Genomic DNA, 9,325 nt, shown 5'->3' on the forward strand with positions numbered 1-9,325 from the left:
TGGTTGATAACTCCCAACCCCATTATGACTTCATTTTACTTTTGCTCTTGTTAATTATGATTAATACCATCTTTGTTTTGATACTGCATTGTTTATAACTTTGAAGTTAACCATGATTCACTGTTAGTAAATAAAAGTTCTCTATCGTCCTTTGTGTAACTTGGCTAATTAATTTATTGTCTTGTTTCTTTCAAAATAGAGCTGTTATCACTCATATTTTGATTTGTTAGTCCCTTGAGGCCAGCATCTTAGCCTAATACCTGTAATAAGCATTTACATAATCCTTCCGCTTTAAATTTCAGGGGAAAAGAAGGAAATAAAGAAACTTTGAAACTGCACAGAATGGCTTTGATGTTATAGCTTTGCTAAATTTGCACATAATTTCTTTGACTTGCGAATCGGCTTGACCCTTGGACCTTTGGGGATACAAGTGCTAGTTAGTATGACAAATTTTTGTATCGTGCGCTTTCAGCGTGAGCAATTTGTCAAATGGTTGGTGTGCCATTCAACATTTGTCATTTTGTTACGGACATCAAAGCTAATAGCAAGATATTCAAAGCTCTTCGTTTCATATCCTGAGTACCCATGTATAATATCTATTGTGCAACATGCTCCCAATGATTCTTGACATGGCACCGATCTCAACAAGAACGGGAGAAATAGATAATGAAGCTTTCAGCACATTTATTTTATGAAAACTCTTGCACTTATGACATTTCTTGTGACATCGCTGCTTTTATAGCTTTTGGTGGGCCGGTTTCTCTATGAGGCATTTAGTCAAATAGTTGCAGTGTAATCTATGTTTCCACAATCTGCATGCATGTCCATTGCAGCCATTTCCTGATGAGGCAATCTTGGCAATCAATCAAACATTCACAACCTTCTTGAAGACATTATGTCAAACAATTAGCTGCTCACCTCTTTTGTTTGAAGCTCCACATTCAAATGAATTCTCATTAGCGTCTCTATGAGGCATTTGGTCAAACTAATCCCACGTTCCCTATACGGGATTCCCCATTTTGCAGTCTTGTTTACCGTAAGCAATTCCAAAGTAAAAGCTTCGTTATAAGTGATCAAACTTTAACCAATCTATGATTGATATCCATTCTATGTTTCAAAGGATGAAATTGGTACACAATTTCAATGAGAAACTTTGCAGAGATTATAGCATTCGACTTCAACCCAACAAGTGCATTTTCTCACAGATTTTCTAAGCCTCTTTAATAAATCCCCCAAGTGTCTGTCGGTTACATCTACTCAAAAAGTTTTGAAAACCTTATAATAAATTCATTGTATGCAGTCCCAAATGTTACATCCTGTGAGGAGAAATTTTAGGGATCTGATATTTCACACACTATTACAATGTTTCTCTTGAAATAAATTTGTTGTCAATGAAGCGCAATATCTTTAAGTTTAATCAGGGGACATTGATGAACCCGCATGGTGTTTCTAAACATCTGCATTCCGAACAGCGAGGATATTAGCAAAAATCCGCCGAGTGCTTTTGTTTGATCACAGCAATGGAAATCAATATTCATTCCAATTAATCTATACTGTGCATCCTGTTCTGGGAAAATCTCCAAGGTTTTCACAAAAATTTCTTGGAATAGAGATTGATTGTAAAATTCAAAATGCATTTGAAACTACTAAGTTATGCCTGCTCTATTTTTAAGAGCTTTACATGGTTTTGATAAAATTGGTTGTGAATGCTCATTTTTGAAGCATTAAGAACTATTAAGTTTTGTGTGCTCCATTTTTTTTAGCATCAATAACTGGGAAGAGTTACCAATTTGACTTTCTTATTGCTTTAACATTTTTAAGCACCTTGAACTTTCTTTGATTGTGAATGTTCGGTTTTAGCGTTTCTAATTCTTTAGGCTAGAATTTGTAATAATTTGAGCATTTACTTAAACAAATTAAATCCATTTTTGATACACGTAGGTTCGTTTTTGAAGGTAAGAATGAGTAGAACAATCAAATAATTAAAATTAATTTTGAAAAATAAGTTTGAAGTACTATTTACTTTTATAAAATTTGAGTCATATTGGTTTGATTGAGAACTTGACTCTAAAAAATAAAAATAAATGGCAGGGTAACAACATCATGGTCTTAAAATCAACCATTTTCAAAATTAATTTGTAATTTAGAAATTAGATTTAGCATAGTAAAACTCATTTATTCTATAGAATCTCAAAATATCGAGTCTAGCTATTCTAAGCAATGTATTGAGACTTTGTCTTTCTTCTAGTTGAACATCCATATAATCCAATTTAAATTTTGGAAAATAAAATTACTAGCATTTTCATTCTAATAAGATGCGATGGTTATAGGAAAATTTTGTAATAATAATGTTCTTCTATAAGGATGGTGAAAGAATTGAGTCATTTCCATTTTCATATACCTAAAATTACCTAAAATTCCCCTTGTCCTCTTTTTCTCCCTTCTCCTTTTATTTATTTTTCTCCTTCATCTTCTTTTATTTTTTCTCTTTTTGAGTGATTTATATTATTTATTTAATATAATTTATAACATTTATGTCAATATATTAAATTACACATATTTTTAATTTAATCTATTATTTTATTATTATAATATAGTGATTATCATATATTTTATTAAATTTATTTATATTAAAATTTATAATTTATATATTTCTAAAAGAGTGTAATATTTTATAATGTAAAAGATTAAATAATATTAATTTTAAATTTTTTTTGATAAATTAAAATAAATAATTTTAAATATCACCATCTTTAGATCTTATCAAGCAGGAATTCTTTGCAATGAAATCTTTCTCTCACTTGAAATAGAAAGACCAAAGAAAATAAAAGAGAATTCTAAATAATTTCTACACCATTTAAATTATTTACTTATTGTAACAAGTTACACAATTTAAAAAAAAAAATTGATTGATGCATATATATTAAACTTAATAAATTTGTTTGCATTTTCTTCCAATTTAATTTTAAGTTTTTGTCTGGCCACAACCATATAAAATTGAAGAAATCTAAGCTTAAATTTATAGTACCAAATTTTAAATGATAAAAATTAAAGAAATAAAACTTATTGTTTAATGAAAGCAAATATATAGAAAAATATAATGCATATATTAAAATGATTATTTTTATATAAAAAAAGTAAATAGATTCTCTTAAAAATGTGAAAGAGTTTCAAGTTAGATAGATAGATAGGTAGGTAGGTAGGTAGATTTGTGTTGTATTTTTCATGCATATAAATATTAAATTAAGAAAGTTATTTATATATTTTATTATACTAAATTTACTTTATTTATTATTAATGCTGTGCATATTAAGTATATTAAGTAGAGAAATAAAAGATGTAAATAAAATAATAATATACTTAATCAAACATTGAAATGAAATATCACTTTAACAAGTTAAAATTGAAGAAAGTAAAATATACATAAAATAAATTTATATAAAAAATAAATAAATTATGTGTATATTTAATTACACTAAATTTCCATATATATTATTAGAATTTGTGCATGTTAGAAAAAATAATAGTACTTAAGAAAATTAAAAGAAAAGATGAAAGTTAAGTTAAAAAAATGGGTAGAATAAATAATTAAAGTAAACAAAGTTATACTAAGAAATTAGATGGGGGTAATTTAGAGCACAATTTACAAAGATTATGGTGGGGAAGATTTTGTAAAGGTGAGAGAGAGAGAAACATTAGGAGAGTTGAAAGATTCAGAATAATCTACTCTTCAGGTCTTGATACAATTCTATCATGTTATTTTGTATGGAGATCGTTCTCATTTACCACATGGCTTCTATTGTTAATATTTTTGTTTCACTTCTTGTTGCCTTTATAAAAGCCCTTTTTCCCAATTTCTTCTGAGACTAGACTTGATTGTGTCTTTAGTTGTTTGGTGCATCTGGGAGTCATTTAATAATAAGTTGTAACCATTGGGCATGCTTTTGCTTCATTATTCCATTATTTGTTCATCAGTCAACAAGAGTCGATAGGTAATCAAAGTTCAAATTTGGCCATGTGATGTAATAGAATTGATATTTGCATGTTTTATGGTCATTTGGCCATGTTAATAGGAGTCATATATTGTCTTGGTGAAAATTTCTCAAATTATTATTACATTGCAAAAAATGTTGGAAATTTGCAAAAGGAAACTTTTACATTTTTGTACAAGTTGAAAGGTTATTTTGATTTGTGGACACGTGAATTTTTTTGGAAGCTATAAGGCCATCTCCCACAATGGTATAAGTAGGATGTAAGGCACTTATTGAAGTTTTTAATGAACAAATGCTTGGATTTGGTGCACAATTTCAAGATTGTCATATTGGTGTTGTACAAGGCAGGTGTATCCCCAAAGGAGATGACCTAGCCCCCAACAAATAACTACACATTAAAAGAATAACAATAACATAGAGATTTAGATCTAAAACCTTTCCAATTCTAATAATTGAATCATAAGATTTTCATCCAACATGTCCGATTGTAAGGCATTTTGGGTTATGACCAAATACATCAGCAAATTACTATAGTAGTTATGCAAGACCTCACAAGATCCAACCACTAGCCCAAATCTACAATCTAGTAGAAAAACCCAAGAAGAATTTAAACTTATACTCGCAAGCCACCAAGAAACCTTCTTGTCTATCAAGCCCACACTTAGCTAGTAGCTTTGCTAAAATTCACTCCTCTCAACTACATTATGCTAAACTGAATGGTCCATGATGACTCAAGACAAGATAAGACCCTCTACTTTTACCAGACTAAGCCACAAGTCAGCGTAGAAAATTTTTTTAAATAAACACTTAGAGTAAATAAACCATCAAGCTACCAATCGGCTTGGCAACAAATACATGAAATACCAAATACTTAGGACAAGCCCCAAGAGTACAATGCATAACTAACTCATACGACCAAATGAGAGTATACACTCTTAGCCATAGGTCCACATGCCATCCAACTATCTAAACCCAAGAGTGCACATGCCAACTTCCTTAGATCAAATCTCGCAAATACAATATCCAAGGTCTTCCTGTAAGTTAGGAACATGTTACCAACAACCACCAAAAAGGTTCCAACTCCAAGACAATTACTCCAAAATTCATGCACACTTAGGACAAGGTCCCCAATATGCCTCAAACACATCCCCAATGGTGCAAAACATAAATTCACAAATTTGAGCACAAATCTCCTACATTCAGGATTACTGGCTACCCTAGGATTCTCCTACATTAGACACCACATATGCAATAAAAATATGTTCTCAATCTAGTTGGACAAACATATTTTAGGGTTCAACGCATAAACCCCAAACTAGTTCTTCACATACATGTCCTCCATATTATCAACTCATACCCTTTTTCCTTCATTCCACTAATGCAACTCCTTTCCTACAATTGTCATCTGCACATGTGTCTTTGGTGTGCAACATGTCTATTTTCCATGTTGATCTCTAACCTTTTAAGAATTCTACAACTCATCTTGACTACCAAACCTTAGGTTCCTCATACCAAGTTCTACATTCTACAAAGGAATCAAGGAATGCTTCCTTCCACCCTTCTCAACAATAAACACATTTTTGACACAATCATGCACTACCCTGCAATCATACTTACAAGGTCTACCAAGTAATATGTGACAACTACTAATGTCCACAATATCACACAACACTTGATCAACATATTGTCCAATTATAATATCCCCTCTTCCAAGATAATTTCATGTATATACCATTATGTTGAGATATAAATCAAATATTAAATAATAATATAATTTATTTATTAGTATTCACCATTAGATAAGTTTAAATTAGAAATTCACTAAATTTAAACTTATCTAATAATTAATACTAATGAAATAATAAAATATAATAATAATATTTATTGATTTAAAAAATCATATAATATTTGGTTACCAAGATAAATGATGGATCATGTAAAGATGCAACTATTTAGAGAGACGCATGAAATAGTATATATATAGAAAAGTCATACAAAAGGGAGGAGGGGAAGAACAGAGTACAGATGGAAGGAGTGAATAAAGATCAAATGAAGTCTCACATAAAAACAAGAGACAATGGACGAGAGAATGAAATAGAATATGGGAAAGATTTATACACAGAAGCTTGTACATTCATCCAATTATTAATAGAATCATCGTATGTGAGCCGAATAGTGTTTTAATGCATATTACAGTCATGTAAAGAGTTGCATTTGAAGTCCATGATGCAACAATTCATCAACTGGCCTTGACTCTCATATGGGATATTGTAGGGAAGAAACTACAGGAACAACAATGATATATACAAAGGAAGCTAACAATGAAGATGAGATACATATCATACATGATAGGACACACAAAATATGCTCACCTATTAGAATCATCATCTTTCAACGTAGAGAATAAACCTCCATTCCCTACCAACGTAAATATCAAGGATCATCGGTCAGAATCTCCGGAGAAGATAAACATATATTAACAAAGGTCGATTCATAGTCATTATAGCTTATAACACAACATCACTTGAAGACATAATAATAGAGAGCAGAGATAAAGCACTAAGTTGGATAAAAGAATTGAATAGACAACAAAATGATAAAGTTCACATTGAGATTTAGATGTAGAGGACTCCATATGAGAGGAAAGATGGAGTATTGTCCACATGAGCAAGGGTTTCTCTTCTATCAAACAAGTCTTGCATGATAAAAAGATGATCACATGATGAAGAGTATAAAAAAGTGATAACATAAGGAAAAGATATCGATAGGTGTTCACACCATGAAAATACATGGACCCTCGTGCATCATCTAAGGAATACGAAGGAAGGAAATCACACCTCTGGAAGAATTAAACCAATAACTAATTCATATTTAGTGGATATACTTAACAGGTGTATTGCAGTAAGCTACAAAGTTGATAGTTAATATCTAAAGATAGAGGACTGTATATATTAAAGGGACATACATAGTTGTAGATTTCAAGAAGAATTGAAGGTATGTAATATTTGATATTTATATATTTGAACTTGACATAGCCAATGTAGAGAATGTTTACTAATGATAGACATAAGAGAATTTTATAGTTCTTATAGAGACCAAGTTAATCTTGGTAGAGGGCATCCAACTATGGATGTTGATTTTCTCATAAGGAGAACTCAAAAGAGTAGAGGTCATTCTTAATGGAATGTTGGGATTCCAAACTGGAACCCAGACAGAGATTTATAGATAATCTCTTAGAGACAATATATATTGTAGCGGTCAAACATATGCATATGTCAGAGATTAAAGACTTGGTAGAGGTGGGATCTCTACCAGGTAATGTTTCCAAAGATCCCAAAGAGGCCTAAGGAAGATGCTCTTTTGATGATAATCATCTAATCGAGATATAGTTCTCATTAAAGGGTTAGGTGTTTTGAGAAAGCTCTCTTCCGAGGGATTAGGTAGGGTAGTCTGGATAGAATTTTCGATTCATATTTACTAATTCAATGTTTATAACATGTTTTACATGCAATTTTTTATATTAGACTAACCATTTCTTGTAGGGTATAGCATTCGATCCTAATCTAGAAGAGGGGAAATTACAGTGGTATCAGAACATCATCTTACCATCCTATAAGGTAAAGGAGTTAATCTTTCATTCACCAATCTAATTAGCATATAACCAATCAAGTTCAATAATATGTAACACGAGTTCAAAAGTTATGAAGCTACTCATGGTTGTTGCATTGAGTTCAAACTTAGAAATTAAACAAGAATTATATTGCTTGAGGACAAGCAATCTTGGGAGGGTAGGACTGTAATATCCCCTCTCCCAAGATAATTGCATGTATATATCATTATGTTGAGATATAAATCAAATATTAAATAAAAATATAATTTATTTATTAGTGTTCACCATTAGATAAGTTTAAATTAAAAATTTAAACTTATCTAGTAATTGATATTAATAAAATAATAAAATATAATAGCAATCATAATAATATTTATTGATTTAATAAATCATATAATGTTTGTTTACTAAGATAAATGATGGATCAGGTAAAGATGTGACTATAGATAGAGACACAAGATATAGTATATATAAAGAAAAGTCATACAAAAGGGAGGAGGGGAAGAATAGAGTACAGATGGAAGGAGTGAATGAAGATCAAATGAAGTGCGCACATCTTGGAAATTCATTATTAAGAATAGTGAAAACTAAAAATCCACATCTTGTTGTTAGGTTGACACTATTGCCAGTCTAAAATTTGTTACCTTTTAGTATGGGCTTTAAATGTACTACTTTGATCATGCAGGTCAACCAAGGTAATTTTCAGCTTTGACTTAGACTAAAGAGTAGACTATTAATTAAGGATACATGCAAAGAATGTAGTACAGATAATTAGAACTTCCATTTGCAGGGGATAAAACAGAGGAGGAAAGGCAACAGTACAATAAAAATTCTAAATGAGCTTAATGATAACATGTATAAAGCTTTGAGAAATGATGACACCATGTGGGTAAAGCTTAAGAAGAGCAGCTATCCAGGACAAAGCATGAGGACAAAGAGCAGGGAGGGTGGGGAATAGAAATATCCAAAGATGTTGGGCATGAGGGCGGAACCAAAAGGAAAAATTTAGTAGTCTTCTTTTTGGAGTAGAAGGAGTAGTTAAGAGTGGAAAAATAATGGACAGTCAATCACCAATAGGGACTTCGCCATGTAGGATTTCTTAGGCGATTTTCTAGGCTTGAGCATTAGCTATAGACCTCCAAAGTAGAGAGCTTAACTTGTTCCATTTGGTCCGATTGAAGGTTTGAACTTGCAATGATTTGAGGTTAAGATCCAGGAAGAGGAGGGAATTGATGAAAGGATTTTGTAATAGTTTTTACAAGGAATACTCTGAAGCTTTGTTTATTGATCCACTTCTAACCCTTGAGGAAGTTATCATGAAATAGGGTGGAAAGTATTGTAGAAAGGTTAGGAGGAATAATATGTTGGATTGTCTAGAGAGAAATCTTGTTTGTCGAGGAAAGACCAAATTGGGACATAAGTTGCCTTGATTTCTAGTTAAAAGTGGTAGGATCCCACAAGTTAGAAAATATTTGAATTCCATTTCCACAGAGGCATCTCTCTTTAAAACTTTGAAATGCAAAAGAGAAGACTTGTCATATTGGAGTTAACAGCTCCACCAAATCAAGGATGAGGAAAAACTTAAACCATGGCCCAAGATTTAATCATACCATAACAATTTCTTCAATGTAATCTGCCAAGAAATGCAAATGGAAATTGGAAGAAGCAGAGCCATGAGTTTTGAAGAAGGGAGCAAGAAGCAGCTTATTCTTGTAGTCAACCA

The sequence above is a fragment of the Cupressus sempervirens genome, chromosome 3 (genome assembly GCF_028749045.1).
Source record: "Cupressus sempervirens isolate cs-2001-9-10 chromosome 3, ASM2874904v1, whole genome shotgun sequence".
Lineage (NCBI taxonomy): Eukaryota > Viridiplantae > Streptophyta > Pinopsida > Cupressales > Cupressaceae > Cupressus > Cupressus sempervirens.